Raw genomic sequence first — 19989 nt, forward strand, 5'->3', positions numbered from 1 at the left:
ACCCAACCTCAGCATCCCTGTAAGAAATGGCACCTTCTGGTCCGTAAGGCCACCCCTTTCATGTCTCTGGGCAGTCCCTGGTCTCCACAGAGAGAATGTGCTCAGCAGGTAGAAATAATGGGCATGTTTGGTGCTGTGTCCTGAGGCTGGGTTCATCCCAGGCACACTGGACACCAGGTCAAGACAGCAGACAGTGGCTAGACTCTGAGTCATCAGTGAAGAGGGAACTTTCCATTCTACCTGACTATCCGGGCTTCCATTGACTCAGGACCAGAGCAAGATTCAGCACACGGGTAATAGGATTTTATAGCAGACCTATGGGTGGGCCAGGGTGGGTGGTAACTGACATCAGGTACAGAAATAACTATAAAACATGGAAGGATTTGCTTATTTCCATCCATTTGCTCACTTGTTCAACAAATATTTATTGACTTCTAATTGCCATGCTAGGGAATATGCAATTTTTTATTAATAAAACAAATACACTTTTTTTAAAGAGATGAGGAATATTTTTGTAATCTTGGAAGTAATGCTCTCAACCAGTTGTTTTTGTAAATAATCCATTATTCTGGAAGCTCCCTGATGATAAAAACAAATCTTAGTGTATGTCTTATTCACATGCTTTTTTTTTTCTGGGGTCACTCTTCGCATTTTATTGGCTCAGGGGAGGGGCCTCCTCCATGTCACCGGGGGTGCTCACAAGTTCTTCAGCCACTCCAAGCTTGGGCCCTGGGGGTCCTGGGGGTGGCTGGGCACGTCGGGCATGTTCCCATCATCTCGGAGGGGCACTGGATAGTTGTAGGGCGTGGCCTGGTTGATCATGGTGGCGTATTTGGTGAAGGGGCTGAGGGTGGGCAGAATTAGAGCGAGGCCCCCGATGGTGAAGGACGCAACCAGCACCGGCTCCTTGGCCCAGGCATCCTTGAGGAAGGTGGCGAGTCTCCCGGCCATCTTGGTCGCAGCGGAGGCGGTGGCTGCGGCCTTATTCACATGCTTTTAAAGTTCCTATTATTCAACCGATTCACTATGATCCTGGAAATTGGAAGTGATAAAATGAAATATTTCATACATACATTAAGAAAAAAAATATATATACTACCTAAGAGATATGAAGAGATAGGAAATAATAAAATGAAAAGCCATATATTCACTACTAAGCTTACGAAATAGAATTATACCAGTTTCTCTGAAGCCCCCTGTGTACCCTTCCCAGGTTGGGATCTCCAAACCTCCCTCAGAAGTAGACCATTCTGAATTTGGTGTGAATGAATCATTCTCTTACCTTTCTTCATAGGTTTTATTATATGGGATTCTATCCCTAAACAAAATATCATTAGTTTTGTCTATTCTGGAATTTCAAATAAATGGAATCATATTGTATCTGTTCTTATAGATAGCTAGATATTCATTCATTCATTCATTCATTCATTCATTTCCCAGCAACCATTTTTATATTTTGTTATTAAAAACAATAAATTGTGAACCTCTTTGTCACATTTCCTCAGGCAGATGTGCAGCACCTGAGGGCAAAAGCACTGTGTCCTCAGACATGTGCATTGTGTGTATCTATCAGGTAATGACACCTTATTTTTCACTGGATATTTGGGTTATTTCTAGATTTTTGCTGTGAAAAATATTGAATTTACTTAGGTATTCTCTGATATACCTTTCAGCATAGTTTTATAATTTTCCTCTTAAGTTTTGCACATCTTTTGTTAAAATCTCTCCTAGGTACCTGACAATGTTTTGTTGACGTCATATGTGGTGACGTTTTTAAAAAGTATGGAACAAACGGCTTAAGAGCTTCACTGTAATCTATATTCTTACTGTGTTGCATTGCTCTTCAAAGATATGGAGGTGGATGGGGTCAGACTTCTAGACAGTTCTGTTTTTCACATCCTTGGGTTCACTTCTTATGACTTCTTTTTTTTTTAAGATTTTATTTATTTATTTGACAGAGAGAGAGAACACAAGAGAGGGAACACAAGTAGGGGGAGTGGGTAAGAGAGAAGCAGGCCTTCTCCTGAGCAGTGAGCCTGATGCGGGGCTTGATCCCAGGACCCTGGGATCATGACCTAAACCAAAGGCAGATGCTTAATGACTGAGCCACCCAGGCACCCCTCTTATGGTCTTTTGTCTTCTTTATTGTTGTTATGTTGGAAGGCAGGGATTCATTATGATCCCTAGCTTAATGAATACCTGAATAACCATATGATGTTTATTATGATTATAGGAAAAGTAACCATAAATATATTCTGTGACCTTTATTTAAACTGCTCATCTTATTATTTCAAATTCCTTCAAGGTTCTCAAATAGTTGAGCTTGCAAAGAGAATGATATCTGGATCAGTAAGCTATTATTTTACTAGTCAATAGTTATTTGTACCTATTTTAAATAATTATATTCTTATAGACAAATTATTATAATTAATTGAAAAAAGGTACAGGCTTTGAAGTCATTACTCAGAAAGCATTGTCCAATGGTTGCAGCTTAATAAAATTGTAGGTAAAATTCTTATGCGAAAATGAATAATCTTAGAAGTATTACTCTTGCAAACCTAACTCAACAGAACAATGGTTACCCTTATGTACTTGATGGCAGTAAGGCTGGTGTGTGGACATGGCATCAGAATTCTGGGACCATTTGGCTAATTTCTGTTTATAAAATTCTAAATTTCTAATAAGCTATGTCAAAAATTTAGCTGATGTGGCTAAAATTTGAGTTTAATTGAGGTATATTATTTGGCTATTTAAGGAAGAGCCATCCATCGTCAAGATAACTAATGTATGATGTGTAAGGGAATAAGACAGGTGGTTCCAGAAGCTAAGATGGACTAACCAATAAGAATGGGCAATGTTGCCAAATTATGAGACCATTTAGATAGGACAGTGATACTGTTTGCTTTTTCATTTTCAGAATGACCAAGTGACACTCTGGTAGGATTACTTGTCCTTCTCTCCTTCTGGAAATTGTAATTCCTCCCTCCCTTGAAATTAGGCATGGTCACATGGAAGTGTGAGTAGAAGTGGCGATGTCACTTCCAGCTAAAGCCCTTCATCGTGTCTCTCTTTGCCTGACTTGGGGGACATGGGGGCGCAACACCAAGCCTCACATGGAAAACGGCTGCTGGGATTGTCTGTCACACCCGCAATGGACCCTTGTGAGCAAGAGATACACTTGTGTTGGTAAAGAGTTTAGGTTGTTTGCACTTCAGCAGAGCGCTTGTGTGTGCACAGGTACCAACACTGACCATTGGAGGAATTCGAGAGCTAGCAGTCAGGACTGTGGATACCGGTTTCAGAGATCTTAACTCTCTTTTTACCAACATGAATCCCACCAAATGTGAGGGAAATGGGACTTGCTATCCATTCAAGAAAAATTCACACTCACACTTTTGTGATAAGAGTGAGGAAAGGGAAGTTATTTAAACAAAAGGATTCCATTTTTGAAAACCATAATTTGGTTATCTTTCAAGGATTAAAAAATGTGCACGTATGCACGTATATGACATATGTATATGCATTTGATATGAGCGCATGTGCAAGTTTTTGTCTGCTATCCTGACTTCTCTAAGGTCTGTTGGCTCCTGAAAATAAATGCTTCTTGAAACAGAGCTCGGTTCTGAGCCCATCCTCATATGTTACAAGCACCAGTGGGACAGAATTTATCAACAAAAAAGCAAAATGTAACATTAACTTATGGCTTCCCTTTGAAGCCGGTAAATCGCCTTCCTCCTTTTCCTACCTCATGTCTCTTGCCTTGTGAAAGCTGTTGCTTCACGTGGGATCATCCAACATCAAGGGGACTTTTACTCTTGGCATTGCTCACTCTCATACCCTTTTCTGATGCTCCACCTCAAAGGCCCTCTGTCCTTGCCTTTCTAGAATCTGTAGTTTACACACTAATACCTGCCTTTTCCCAGATGTAACACAAGTGGTTTTGTCTGCACCCCGCTAATATTAACAAACAAAACCTTTCAAAACTCATAGGATCACAAGCAAATCCCTTTCTGATCTGACAAAAAGGGGAAATTCTTTCTTTTTCTTTCTTTTTCTCCCTATCTTCTTTACCCCCACCCATTCCCCTCTCCTCCTCTGCATCCATTCCTCACCCTTTATCCCTGCAGAGAGGTCCCCAACCTCGCTCTCTAGTACATTCCTTGTCTAGAGCCATGATACAGGCAGTCACAGAAACACTGGCTATGACAAGCAAACAAAAAGGAGTGGAAATTCAGGGAATCCCATTTTCTAGGATGACGAGCAAGCACAGGGATGGTGCATGAGGTTCCCACTGCCTCACACGCAGTATAGGGGAGCCCTCTTGGCGGCCTGCGTCAGGACTCTGGTGCCACAAGGGAGACCAAACTAGAAAGGGGGCAAGCAGGACTCAGGATGTATTTTTCACTCAAAGAACTTTCATGAAGCAATAGAGAGAATAGGCAAAGTCACTTGCCACAGTAAATACAGTTTTGATATTTCCTTTAGATGAGGTGAGTCCCAAAAGTAAGGGTCCCATGATGACATAGGATTGTTTCTTTCTAATTTCATGTTTCTAAGTACCTAACAGTTTTTTTAGAAATTTAAATTTTGAATCCAATACATCCTGAATGATTTCTCTGATATTATAACTACCATTATTAACTACAATGTCATAACAGTAATATTGTCTAAGGTTTATGAGGGCTTTTATGTGCTAATAACTACATTAAACATTTACATTGTCATAGAATTTCAACGAATGAGGTGCTATGATCTCCATTTTACCAATGAGGCATTATCTTTAGAGGTAATATGGTGGCCCAAGTTTAACATTGGTGAGTGGCAGACTGGAGACTCAGTCCTAGCCTGTCCCATCGCAGACCCCAGGGCTAAGTCCTCCAGTGTATGTGCATCTGCTCTAACTCTGAGACTTTACGTGCCTCTTGGGAAAGCTTAATATACTTGATTTGGGTCACCTTGAATTTTTTTTCTGGGCACCAAAACACAACAGCAGAACTCAGGACCTCTGGACTTTATTCTTGTACTTCCCGTCTGGCCCTGTGATGACAAAATGGTGGGCATGACCACCAGATGACCAAGGAGAGAGAAGGCCCAGGCTCGGAGGTGTGTGGCCTTGCGCCATTGCAAACCCGGTTTCCTCACCCATTATTTGAAGAGTTTGTGGTCCTTACAGGTCCCTCTAGAGTCTCTTCCAGATGTGAAATTTGGCGGCTCTCCACGCTCAGTGCCTAACTTTTATGTGGTCTCGCATCTGAATTCAGAGGGACTCTGCTTCCCCGTGGGCATTTTTCCTTGGTTCAGGGAACATCAACAACATTCACAGCATTTGCGGGCAGTTCCGGCGAGAAGGCTGGAGTTCATTACTTTCAGTAGCCAAAAAACTTTTATACTTCCATAGCTTTGGTGCCAGTTGAAGTCAGTCCATCCCTGGACCCTCTCATCCTCCTTTTTACCCTAGCTTCAGGCCTCCTGGAACTAGGAAATTAAGACCTTTGCCTTTGACGTTTGGGTTGGGAAAAAGTGAAAACTGATCTAATAATAATTAGTTATGGTTTAATATGCGAGATGGGAACGTTCTCATTTTTCATCCTGGAGCCTGGTGAGAAAGAGCCAAGGGGAAAGGGAGATTGATGGGAAAGCATAAACCCCTGAAATGTTCTCACACCGTGTGAAGTAAGTGATCCTTGGGCGCCTTCTTATATCATGTTAAGAGCCCATGGCAGCCCTGAAAGAAATGGAGAAACCCAGTGAAGGTGGTGGATAAAAGAGTTTTCTTTGATTGTTCTCTGAGGCCAGGCACCTTGGCACATGAATCGCTGCCTATTCACTGCATAAAGACCGCAGTCTCCTGCCGGCTTGAGACTCCAGGCTCCAAGAAAGAGGGTTTGGGTTCAGATAACTGGCTCTGAGTAAATAGCAGCTTGTTTTTGTAACACTAGAGACGTATTTACTTCTCATTTCATGAAGGGGAGTGATGTCTTGGATAAGACATGACCCAACACAAACTATAAATATTAAGTCCAAACATTGTAGGGCAAACTCTTTCCAGAAATTTCCAATTGGTTGCCACGTAAAATTGGTGTCGGTGGTTTTAGTTACCATAGGGCTATTTCATTCACTTTCTGAAGAGAAAACACTGGAACAGAGAAGACAACTATAAGACATTCGGGGTGTGTGTGTGCGCGCACGCGCGCACACAGGTGTGACTTGACATACTCTAGTAAGATCAGCCTGTTTATCACTGCTGGGAAATTCAGTATGCCCCAGAAAGTTGCAGAGGGTGAGGAGGGTATCTATGAATAGGTTAAAAAGGAAAAGTGTTAAAGAATTCTTCAAGCATCACTCTGCCCTAGAAAGGAACGAAGATGAGGAGAGAATGAGAGCTGGTTGCAGGAGAGGAAAAAGAGATGGTGCTTCACAAAGAATGGCCTTGTCATTACTCTTTGTCTCCTGACAGGGCTTAAAATGTGAATGCTCAGGCCGAGCAGGGAGCAGGCACGGCTCTGGGGACCCACCAGTGATGTCCGATGACCGAGGCGGGTTAGACCCCTGCAGGCTGGGGATCAGGCGCTGCCCCACCGGGATCGCACATCGGAGGCCAGCGGGATGGTGAGCCAGGTGTCTGCTCTTACCGGTCCTGAGTGAGATGGTGAGAATCCAGCGAGGGCAATTTTAGCCAAATGGTTAAGTGTAAGGACATAAGGGTAGGTAGGACAAGACAGGGCAAGCGGGGCTTATCACAGACACCAAAAACCGAACACGGAAATTTTCACATTTCATTTTTTAAAGACTTTACCGAGTTTTAAATCTTCTCCCTACAACTCTTAGGGCTTCATCGAGCTTTCTGAACCTTCTCCTTTCCCCTTCCCTCATCAGCTGCAGCGATGAACGGAACCGGAGACCCTCCCCGGGGCAGGCAGCCTGTGGCCAGCCAGGGTCTTCTGACACCCCTCAGTCTCCGGGAGGGTCTGCCGATTTGAAGGTAGTCTTGGGTCGTTTGCCTGGAAGCAACCTGCTCTCACACGGGAAAAACAAGGCTTTAGTGTCTAAAATGTAGGAATTCATTCACGACTGTGATTTTAACTTAAGGAATAAGAAGTTACATGATGACATTTAAAAAATAAGAACTTTTCCCTAAATACCAAAAAGTCCAACGTCGAACGCGACGGTGGAAACAGAATATCCAGTCCCCGCAGAGAGGGCATTCTACCCGCAGCATTATAGGTACCACATAAGCCAGACAAGAACAGCAATTTTGGACTTTCTAATATTAGCATGATGTTATGGGGACACACAGGTGGTAAGGATCAGTGCAGTGGTTCTCAAACTCGAACAGGTGTCAGAATCACCTAGAAGACTTGTTAAAACACAGATAGCTGGGCCCCAACACCAGAGTTTCTGATTCAGTAGGTCTAGGATGGGGCTTCTAGCAAATTCCCACTTGATGTTGCAGCTGCTGGTCCAGGGATTGCACTTTGAGAACCACTGTTGTAGTATACTTAGCATCAAGATACATATGTAAAATACATTTCTATTTACCCCCATTCACACCTGCTTTCTGGCAGGAAGTGTAATGGGCTGTAATAAAGGCAACACTTGTTGAGCTGAGCAGAGATGGCTGCTGGCAGTGAGAACCCGGGTGTTCTGGATTCCTAGGCTGTGCTGGTGGCTGGAATGAGCTTGGGACAGAGGAAAGGGGCATAAAATATTAGACAAAGTGCTAGCTTGTGGATGGAGCTGGGGAAAGCATGGTGATGACATAGAGCACTGAGTCCAAGAGCTTGAATTCTATTTCCAGTTGCAACCCTCGTCAGCTTTGAAAACTTAGCAAGTTACTTAACCCCGGTGCACCTCACTTTCCTCCTTTGTAAGACCCCTGCAAAGCCTGTGTTTCAGTCACGATCCTTAGCTGCAATCAGCTGAAATCCACTCTGGCTGACCGAAGCCGGAAAGGAATTTATTATAAGGATATTGGGTTCTACAGGAAAAATGAACTATTTTGCCAATGAATCACAGGTACAGGGAAAAAAATATTGAATGAAAGAGAAATCAGAGACATAATGACCGAAGGCAATTGGTGAGCTTCATTTGGATCCTGATTCAAGGAAATCAACTGTAAAATGACAATTGGAAAATTATAATATGCCTGGGTATTAGACAACGTTAAGGAATCACTGTGAATTCTGTTTGGTGTGATATTGTCATGAGATTATGATTCTTATAGAGGCCTTAACAGAGGCTAATACACTAAGGTATTTAAAGGTGAAATAACACAATGTCTGAGGTTTGCATTAAAAAACTTCAGGCAATGATGAGTGCTGAGTAATGCATAGAATTGTTGAATCATTATATTGTACACCCCAAATTAGTATAACACTGGATGTTGTCTATACTGGAATGAAAATTTAAAAACTTAATAAAAAAAACTTCAGGGAAGCAGAGAATGTAGAAGAAGCAGGACTGACAAAATGTTGATTATTGCTATGAACACATGAGGGATTTATTTTGTTGTTTCTGTGTGTGTGAGTGTGTGTGTGAGTGTGTGTCTGTGGATGTCTGTGTATGCACTTGAAATTCTTTATAATAAAATGTTAAAACAAAGCAGAAATCAGATTCTCTATGAGGGCTGGAGATCAAGGCTCAGACACATCTCATGACACAGGAGAGTGGACACAGCTGTTGTTATCAGCATGCCCTGGATGCTAAAGCTTGCACTTCCAGTAAGGGAACCTGAGAGAATGGTTATCTGATTTTTCTGAATCTTATACTGGGAGGTGACTCTGGCATTAATACACACAAGGTAGGAAAATCTCTAAGCTCAGAAAATGGATTCAGGGGATGGGTGGCCAAAAAGTCTAATAATGTCCATAACAGGCACATAGTAGGTGCTCAGCCCACTTTAGTGCCCCCTTCCGTCCCTGAGATGCAAATTATCCAAATCTCCATCCTCTGTAATACTTTTTCATTCTCAGCATCCTAGATAGCTGGGTTTCTAATGCAAATAATTTGCCAATCTCCTTTTAAATGGTCAAATTCACCCAAATGCCAGGAATTTCACTCATTACTCTAAGAATTATTCAATTATAGGTCATTCCCATAAATGGAACAGCATTTCCAGCCACTCTTCTACATGTGGCATCGGCAGAGTGGGTCAAATCTGTTTTCTAGCTGAAGACTTTTCAGATACCTGAAGTCTTATAATGCGCCTCATATTTACCACCCCTTGGCCCCTTGCCTTATTCAAGTCCCCTTTCACCAGATTAAATATTCATAAAAGAAGTAAGAAATTTAGTCCATAACTTCAGGTGTAGATGTCAGACTTTTCTCTAAAATACAAATTAATTCCAATCTAAAGTCTGTTCCATCAATGTGGAAACTATCTTAATTAATCTAGTGTTACCCCATAAATTCCTCAGAAGTTCTGCTACATCCCAAAGGGCCCACATAAAGCTGAGGCATTTAGGAGGATAATGGCCTGTGGTCTTCAAAGTCATATGTTCTGGTGGACACCTTCTGGGCATTCATGCCTTCACCTGTCTGTCCATGTGGCCACTTATTGATAGCTTACCTGGGACCAAATACTTGAAACCACTTCTGAGCTCCTTTTTTCCATCAAGATTTCCCTATTTTAAAAGACATGCTCCTTCTGGACACTGAGCTCTATCAAGTCGCAGAGGGGGATCTGTTACCTGTTATTGGTAGCGAAGTAATGAATATGCAATAACTTGCTTTTGCCTTGGTTTCCTAGCAGAGTTTCAAAATAAACATGGAGACGTCAAAAGAAACTCGGAGCTGATTAGTTCCCTACTTGTTGCATTTGCCCTGCTTCTTGCATCACAGCTGGTCCCTTCCAAAGGGATAGAAAGCCAAGCATCTGAACATCCCCAATGAACTAGGTGATTCAGCCTGGCTTGTGGTCAACATCCATCATCACTGGGTCAGCTAATCAGGGTAGAAGCTGTGGCAGAGCAAGATTGCATCCAAATATGTTATTTTGTACCCTTGTGTATTGCCTCCTCCATCATATTCCCACGCCCTCCTCCCCACTCCCTGCCACCAACCCACAAGAACCCCCACCACTGGTACCCTATATATGTATGTCATGGTTGTCTACATGATATTCTGTGTTGCCCACTAGGCATCTTGGTTCTGTTCCAGATCCCTTACTCCTTTGGCTGGGCAGTGTGAAGACTTCCTGCTTGTATCTAAGGAGGTCTCTCTCACCAGCTCCTTCTCTAGGGTTTCTGCAGATTTGCTTCAGTGTTCTATGTATTCTCATGCCACCCAAAGTTTTCTTTTGCATTCCAAGTGGCTATGGGAAAGTAAGCAGTGCCTCACCTATTGGGATGAAAGTCCAAATTCCCTGGAATTGGGGCTGAATATATATCAGAACACTCATGGCATTGCAGGAAGGTAGGGGGCATTTTCCTGCTATATTCCCCAGCACTTAGCAAAAAGTAGGTGCTTCAAAAATAAGCAGTTGTAAAGATAACTTTCAACCAAAAGAAAGGCTCTAAGGGTGGGAATTTTGGACAGTCTGTGGGTGAAGGAAGACATATTTTTGAGCAAGTGTCCTCCAAATTATTTCACAAAATTTTTTTTTATACTTTGTTGGGTTGGCTCTGGAAATGGACCATACATGCTGGTCCTGGTAAAAGTATTGGTAAAATGAAAGCTGAAAGCTCCTTTATAGTCTTATGTATACTTTTTAGAAAATTGAATGGGTTTTAAATGTGACCCTGAGTAACAAGCTTATAATAGCTTTGAAAATCAGTTATAGGCTGAAAGAAACCAAGGTAACTTAATGAGTATAATAAATTGGATCTAAAAGAAGTGTGATATGGTCAGCCTATCTCATCTGTGTCAGTTTAGAATAAATATGCATTAACTAAAAGTTCTGACAAACTGATCACAATGGGACAGGAGCTGTCCCCTCCAGTAGCTAGCTTAGTGCTCAGTCAAGGCACACAATAAATAGTTGTTATTCCGTGTTGAAATAATATATTGGACATATTCGGTTAATAAGATATATTACTCTTTCAATTGAAGTAGAGTTGACCCACAATGTGACATTAGTTTCAGGTGTACATGATGGTGATTGGACAACTCCATGTTATGCTAGGCTCACCACAAGTATAGCTGCCATCTGTCACCATACAATGCTGTTACAATGCCATTGAGTATATTCTCTATGCTGTACCTTTTAATCCATGAATGATATCTTATTAAAAATAACTTCAATCTTTGTATTTTTTGAATGTGGCTAGTAGAGCAATTATAACCACATATGTGGTCCTCACTCTGTCTCTATTGGGCCGTATTGCCTCAGAGAGATAGGGCAGGGCATGGAGAAGCAGCTCTAGCAGCTGTGGGGGACTGTGGGCTGGATGTTAGAGCTGGGAGTGATGCTATAGACCATCTCGACTGACCTGCTTTTTCCAATGAAGAGACCGGTCAGGTGGCCACTCACGCTGCTCATGCTGGTCTACCAGAAGTCAGGACTGGGAGGACCAGGCCATGCCCTTCTCCATGTCCTTCCAGGGCTCCTCTTGTCTGACTCATCTACTTTGAGGAGGCAGTGACTGCATGGGTCCTCCTCTCAGGAGCATCTGCATTCCTAAAAATGTTTTTAATTAAAAAGATGTATTCAAGGTAGACCATTTAGAAAACAAGAGAAGATCCAGGAAAAAATAGTAGTTAAATATCCACAATCTTATCACCCAGAAAAAATAATAGAAAAACTTATATTGCAATTGTTATGTGCCAGATACCATTTGAACCTCCACACATACTATTTCATCAAAACAAAATCACCAGTAATTGTAAGAGGCAACTCTTCTTTATGGAACAAGAGAAGAAAAAATAAATGCTACCAATTAAACTCTGTCATAGTGCTTTCTGATCACTTAGAATTTCTCTTTTATACCCAGTAAAAAAGATTCCCTTTTAGATTTACTTAGGCATAGAGGTGTACCATGAATTACTCTTCATTTGTAGAAAGGGAAATGTGAACAAAATAAAATGATTAAGTTATTACTAAACTTCTTCACATCCAGAGTCTTAACTGCTTGACTAAGTCGTTAATGACTAAGTCATTGTTTCTTTACAATATCTTCTGCACCAGTAAGAACGTTGGTGGTTCAGTCTTTTTTGAGGGACATAAAAGGACTACAAGTTCTGGTCCTGGGCTCTGAAGCTGACTTTCCAAATGATACAGAACTTGTCTATTTTTGGTTCCTGCTTCTAGAACTTTGCAAAACACAACTGGCTCTACCCAATCACTTCTTTTTCCCTACAGGGGAAACCTCATCTGGTTCCTGGGAATTAAGAGTGCTCCACTATTGTCTTCAGGATCGTCTTCTAAGTGCTGGTGCCTATTCTGTAAATTTTGTTGATAGAGCTTTTTTGCTGTTATTGTGGAAATTTTGATGTTTTTCAAGGTACAGGAATAACAAAATGCTGTCTTATCAATAGTGAACATAAATTCCATCAGTTGTGAGATATATCTGGATTTCAGATATAATAAATGTGTGGAAGATGGTGTGTCTTTGAATCAGTGAGGTGGGATATAGTATTAACTCATTTTATTTTCACGGGAACACTCTAAGATAGTGCAACTGTGATTACTAGCCCATTATACAGATGGGAAAACTCAGGCATAGAGAGAGTCAGCCACTTATTTAAGATCACAGTATTTAACACTTACAAATAAGTCTTAGAAGTACCACGTGTTTATATGTATGCTAATGTTTATTTTAGCATTTGCTTGCCAACTAGAAAGATTACATTTTTTGAAAGATCTAGAATAGGTGAATTTTATATTTAAAATCTTAAGACGTCATGGGAAAAATAGTTATGAGTATTAAAGTTATGAATAAACATTTGTGCTCACTAAAATAAAATAAGGAAGACAGAATATTTTCAAAATCTTTATCCCCAGTAGCTTTAAATATACTTTTAAAGATTTATCTTATTTTATGGCAGAGAAAATGTCTGCCCCCAAGAAGCACTTTTTCTGAGTGTCCCTCCATCCAAACGTTCACAGCTTGCCTGATTTAAGTCTCAGAACAGTAGAAGAAGCTCACCTTTTGGACCACTCTCTGTGTCTAGAAATTCAGGATGACTAGGATATTTGAGATTTTCAAAAAATATATATTAACCTGAATTTAATCTACCCAATTTGCCATAACAGGATTGATGTTTCCCAACCATCCCATCCCCAATATTTTTTTAATTGAGTTTTTAATTTTAATTCCAGGGTAGTGAACATGCAGTGTTCTATTCGCTTCAGGTATACGGTATAGTGATTCAGCAATTTTAGACATCATTACTCAGTGCTCATTATGATAAATATACTCTTAATCCCTTTCACCTATTTGATTATAAAATTTTGAATCAGTTATGCTTTAAAATATCTCTCTTCCTCTATGAAAATTCTGCTTCCAGAGCCTTAGAATATTGCACAGTGTGTTTTACCAATGGACAGTATTCACTTCATCATTTCTAGCCTCAGAATTTTAAGTTGCATGGAATTTCTGCAGGACAGATTTTTGGACAGTTGTTTTTCAAATGCTCTCAAATAACACTGTGTAAGTATCTGTGGAATGCATAATAGAGCAAAGGCAGAAGGCATGTACGCTGCATTATTTTCTGATAGGCAAAGTGGATAGGTTATGGAAAGCATGTGAGGGCAGGGCACACAGTAGAGAGGAGGAAATGATGTGAACACTCCATTAACACTTCACAGATGAGGGGACAGGGGGTGGTGAGGTTGAGTGATGTGCCTCAAGTCACATGGCTGGGTCCCATCCCTGGCAGGTAGAGGATCCAGGACTGAAATGTTGCAGTCTGGTTCCAGAGACCCTAATGAAAAAATAGTGCTCATTCGGGTGTGGAAAAGTAAGCCCCAAAGCTCTATTGCAGGGTGGGAGGGGTTTGCCAACCCAACTTTTTGGTCCCAATTCCACTTTTGACAATTCGTACCCACCCAATGATCAAGAGTGTTGCTCAAAGGTGTACAAATAAGATCATTCATTAGCACACTGTTTAAAATATTAAGAAATTTGGAAACAACTTGAATGTTCAATAATCATAATCAATAAATTTATTAATGGTACAACTAATAAACTCTCATAGAAAAAAATGCTTAATGGCACGAGAATCTTTTCATCAGATTTTTATTAAGAGAGGAAAAAAGTTAACAAAAGTAGGTGCAGCATGGCCAATTCTGGCTTTAAATTATGTGGCATCTCTACTCTGCCCTTAAGGGAAATTACTAAAAAAATCATCATAGTGTTATTCAAGATGCTTTGTTGCAAACAACAGAAACTCAGCAAGGATTGCTCCTGCTCTCTGCTATTACCACTGCAGTATTTAACTTTTCTGAGGGACCCTAAGTAGGCCTCTAGATACTAGTCTATTGTGCAGAACATGAGCACAATGTAGAACGTTCTCATTGTTTTCCTTCAGTGACAAGTTGAGGCACTGTGCATTGGTCTGTCCTTTGCCATTTCTTACAACTTCTGCTTAATCCATTGACAAGTACCAAGGGCTGTTGCTGGACCCAGTGAATATGGGAGAAAGGAAATCCATGATTTGGGCTTCAGTTCTCTTTGGGAATATGTGGCCTGTAGCCACATGAGTGTCTCGGGCTTTGTGAGGACAGGCAGGAAGCATGAGACCCGGTCTCTGGAGTGGAGATATGAATAGATAAAGGCACCAGGATAATCACACAAGGGGGTCTGTGGTTAATACCCCAATGGAGGGTGCAGCCTGGCAGTGCTAGAGACAGAGAGGGCGGTGGGCAGCCTGGAGAGGGTAAGGAGAAAGACTGCCCAAAAGAAGCGAGACAGCTGCACTGAGAAGAAGGAGCAGTTTGCAGAGCGAGGTTTCAGGGGAGGGTAGAATGCATTTCAAGCAGACAACCGGGATGACTCAAAGCACAACAGTCTGGAGCAGTCAGCTGTCTGAGGACAACCATCTTAAGATTTAAACATAATGTTTTATTTGTATTCACCGTCATTGTGTGCACCAGAAATCCATCACGCTACTCTTACAACATGCCTCGGGAATGATATCAATATTTTTAATGTAATAAGAGCTCCTACAAATTAGTAAGAAAAAACATAAAAGCCTGGATGATGGATGTTTCACAGAATAATCGACAAGACAGGGTAATAGAAATGAGGTAAGAGTAGATGAGTTTCCGAAGGTGACTTCCTAAATTCAACTGATAAACCCCAAAATTTAACCAAGTGGGGGATAATTACCTTCTGGCATTTATTATCTCTCTTAAAAATACAAATGGTAAAAGCAACATAGTCAATGAAAGTTTGCAACATGCATCATTCATTATCCCCAAAGTCACATTGATTAAATTTAAATTTCTCAATTGCCAAGTTAACTCAAAAAGCAAAAATTAAACACTGGCATAAGAAGAAAATTCTTCATGACTAAGAATAATAAGCTTTGAGATGTTTCTCAAACTTTAATTTCTAGCAAACTCATTAATAAAGAAGAGGACGTTGTGAGGACTAATAATTAGTTCTAGGCAATGTGTCAATTTTGATAATGTTTCAAGCAAATTTGACTTCTGTCACTTCTCAGATAAGAACACTAATTATATTTTTTCTGGTTTATTTTAACCAATTCAGTTGAGTGAATGGGAACACAAAAACAAAAACAAAATTCATTTTCACTTTGGGAAGAATGTCTACTTGTCACTAATGAGGCTACTATCCCATGTGGGTGTCAGGAACAAGTGAAGCCCTTCTCTAGCTTGGGCTAAACTCAGGCTGCTTCTGGTCACTGCACACACAGGTGCAGCCACCACCATCCCACCCCCTCACACAAACTCACCCACGCAGGCAGACCTGCCAGGTGTTCAGAGCTCATGCTCTCTTTCTTGGTGCACTGTAGAGGGCTTGCTTGCTGTACAGAGTACATGTTGTAGATGGTGCAAGTAGTCACTGACACCCATTTCCCCCATTTCCGCTCCCTGGGTTCACCATTGAAACCAGGCCTAGCACATGATGTGTGTTGGCCAATGAAAATTGAGCAAAAGTAACATCCATCACATCTGGACAGAAGTTTTACAAGTGATTTTGGGCTTTGTCACAATGTTTCCCTTTGGCCTGGGCCCAGACAGTAACTGGTATGATACCCTGGGTTCTCTTAGAGAAGACAAACATATGATGGGGCAGAGCTCCTAGCCAGTGCTCAACAATGAGCACTGTGAATAAGACAGAAAGCTCCAGCAAGCATTGTGAGTAAGACAGAAAGCTCCAGTGAGGTTTGGAACTGCTTGTGACTACAGCATAACCAAACCTAGTCCAACTAGTATGCTGGGCAGGGAAGAAGGACATTTTGAAGCTCAAATGAAGGCTACCCTTACAAACTGGTCCCTGGGTAACAGTCTGGTTGCTAGGTCTCCGAGTCCACCCAGTGTTTGGACACTTGAACCGAGCCTCTCACAGTGGCCTCTCATTGAGTATGGTCCTTGTTCCTCTCCACTCAGTCCTCACAGAATCTAGCATGTTGTCTCCAAGCCCCACCCACCCTTCTGTTCTCATCACCTTCCCTTCATCTCATTCCATGTACCTTCCCCTTTTATTTTCTTTTAATTTTTTTATTGTTATGTTAATCACCATACATTACATCATTAGTTTTTGATGTAGTGTTCCATGATTCATTGTTTGTGCATAACACCCAGTGCTCCGTGGAGAACATGCCCTCTTTAATACCCATCACCAAGCTAACCCATCCACCCACCCCCCCTCCCCTCTAGAACCCTCAGTTTGATTTTCAGAGTCCATCATCTCTCATGGTTCGTCTCCCCCTCCGATTTACTCCCCTTCATTCTTCCCCTCCTGCTATCTTCTTTTTTTTTTTCTTAACATATATTGCATTATTTGTTTCAGAAGTACAGATCTGTGATTCAACAGTCTTGCACAATTCACAGCGCTCACCATAGCACATACCCTCCCCAGTGTCTATCACCCAGCCACCCCATCCCTCCCACCCCCCAACTCCAGCAACCCTCAGTTTGTTTCCTGAGATTAAGAATTCCTCATATCAGTGAGGTCATATGATACATGTCTTTCTCTGATTGACTTATTTCACTCAGCATAACACACTCCAGTTCCAACCACGAGGTTGCAAATGGCAAGATCTCATTCCATTTGATGGCTGCATAATATTCCATTGTGTATATATACCACATCTTCTTTATCCATTCATCTGTCAATGGACATCTTGGCTCTTTCCAAAGTTTGGCTATTGTGGACATTGCTGCTATAAACATCAGGGTGCACGTACCCCTTTGGATCCCTACATTTGTATCTTTGGGGTAAATACCCAGTAGTGCAATTGCTGGATCCTGTGGTAGCTCTATTTTCAACTTTTTGAGGAACCTCCATACTGTTTTCCAGAGGGGTTGCACCAGCTTGCATTCCCACCAACAGTGTAGGAGGGTTCCCCTTTCTCTGCATCCCTGCCAACATCTGTCGTTTCCTGACCTGTTAATTTTAGCCATTCTGACGGGTGTGAGGTGGTATCTCACTGAGGTTTTGATTTGGATTTCCCTGATGCCGAGCGATGTTGAGCACTTTTCCATGTGTCTGTTGGCCACTTGGATGTCATCTTTGGAAAAATGTCTGTTCATGTCTTCTACCCATTTCTTGATTGGAGGATTGTTCTTTGGGTGTTGAGTTTGATAAGTTCTTTATAGATTTTGGATACTAGCCCTTTAACTGGTATGTCATTTGCAAATATTTTCTCCCATTCTGTCGGTTGTCTTTTGGTTTTGTGGACTGTTTCTTTTGTTGTGCAAAAGCTATTTATCTTGATGAGGTCCCAATACTTCATTTTTTCCCTTGCTTCCCTTGCCTTTGGCGATGTTTCTAGGAAGAAGTTGCTGCGGCTGAGGTCAAAGAGGTTGCTGCCTGTGTTCTCCTTTAGGTTGTTGATGACTCCTGTCTCACGTTTAGGTCTTTCAGCCATTTGGAGTCTATTTTTGTGTGTGATGTAAGGAAATGGTCCAGTTTCATTCTTCTGCATGTGGCTGTCCAATTTTCCCTGCACCATTTGTTGAAGAGACTGTCTTCTTTCCATTGGACATTCTTTCCTGCTTTGTCAAAGATGAGTTGACCATAGAGTTGAGGGTCCATTACTGGGCTCTCTCTTCTGCTCCATTGACCTATGTGTCTGTTTTTGTGCCAGTACCTTTACTGTCTTGATGATGACAGCTTTGTAGTAGAGCTGGATGTCCGGAATTGTGATGCCGCCAGCTTTGCTTTTCTTTTTCAATATTCCTCTGGCTATTCGGGGTCTCTTCTGGTTCCATACAAATTTTAGGATTATTTGTTCCATTTCTTTGAAAAAAGTGGATGGTATTTTGATGGGGATTGCATTGAATGTGTAGATTGCTCTAGGTAGCATTGACATCTTCACAATGTTGGTTCTTCCAATCCATGAGCATGGAACATTTTTCCATTTCTTTGTGTCTTCCTCAATTTCTTTCATGAGTATTTTATAGTTTTCTGAGTACAGGTCCTTTGCCTCTTTGGTTAGATTTATTCCTGGGTATCTTATAGTTTTGGGTGCAATTGTGAATGGGATTGACTCCTTAATTTGTCTCTCTTCTGTCTTGTGGTTGGTGTATAGCAATGCCACTGATTTCTAGCAGTTTTGGGGTGGAGTCTTCTGGGTTTTCCATATACAGTATCATATCATCTGCAAAGAGTGAGAGTTTGACTTCCTCTTTGCCGATTTGGATGCCTTTGATTTCTTTTTGTTGTCTGATTGCTGTGGCTAGGACTTCTAATACTATGTTGAATAGCAGTGGTGAGAGTGGACATCCCTGCCGCGTTCCTGACCTTAGGGGGAAAGTTCTCAGCTTTTCCCCATTGAGAATGATATTCGCTGTAGGTTTTTCATAGATGGCTTTTTTGATATTGAGGTATGTACTGTCTATCCCTATACTCTGAAGAGTTTTTATCAAGGAAGGATGCCGTACGTTGTCAAATGCTTTTTCTGCATCTATTGAGAGGATCATATGATTCTTGTTCTTTCTTTTGTTAATATATTGTATCACGTTGATTGATTTGCGGATGTTGAACCAACCTTGCAGCCCAGGGATAAATCCCACTTGGTCGTGGTGAATAATCCTTTTAATGTACTGTTGGATCCTATTGGCTAGTATTTTGGTGAGAATTTTTGCATCCATGTTCATCAAGGATATTGGTCTGTAATTCTCCTTTTTGATGGGGTCTTTCTCTGATTTTGGGATCAAGGTAATGGTGGCCTCATAAAATGAGTTTGGAAGTTTTCCTTCCATTTCTATTTTCTGGAACAATTTCAGGAGAATAGGTATTAATTCTTCTTGAAATGTCTGATAGAATTCCACTGGGAAGCCATCTGGCCTTGGCTTTTGTTTCTTGGGAGAATTTTGATGACTGCTTCGGTTTCCTTAGTGGTTATAGGTCTGTTCAGGTTTTCTATTTCTTCCTGGTTCAATTTTGGTAGTTGATACATCTCTAGGAAGGCATCCATTTCTTCCAGGTTATCTAATTTGCTGGCATAGAGTTGCTCATAATATGTTCTTATAATTGTTTGTAGTTCTTTGGTGTTGGTTGTGATTTCTCCTCTTTCATTCATGATTTTGTTGATTTGGGTCCTTTCTCTTTTCTCTTTGATAAGTCTGGCCAGGGGTTTATCATTCCTGTTAATTCTTTCAAAAACCAGCTCCTAGTTTCGTTGATCTGTTCTACTGTTCTTTGGGTTTCTATTTCATTGATTTCTGCTCTGATCTTTATTATTTCTCTTCTCCTGCTGGGTTTAGGCTTTATTTGCTGTTTTTTTCTCTAGCTCCTTTAGGTGTAGGGTTAGGTTGTGTATTTGAGACCTTTCTTGTTTCTTGAGAAAGGCTTGTATTGCTATATACTTCCCTCTTAGGACTGCCTTTGCTGTATCCCAAAGATTTTGAACAGT

The 19989-nt window shown here is 41.2% G+C and overlaps 1 pseudogene; it reads right to left on the reverse strand.

Moving 5' to 3' along the window:
- Window positions 1-628: 628 nt before the first annotated feature.
- LOC112808546 (NADH dehydrogenase [ubiquinone] 1 alpha subcomplex subunit 3 pseudogene) lies at window positions 629-975 on the reverse strand (annotated as a pseudogene).
- Window positions 976-19989: the final 19014 nt, after the last annotated feature.

Source organism: Callorhinus ursinus, unplaced genomic scaffold (assembly GCF_003265705.2).
Source record: "Callorhinus ursinus isolate GAN/ISIS: 27379988/994484 unplaced genomic scaffold, GSC_fseal_2.0 scaffold39, whole genome shotgun sequence".
NCBI lineage: Eukaryota > Metazoa > Chordata > Mammalia > Carnivora > Otariidae > Callorhinus > Callorhinus ursinus.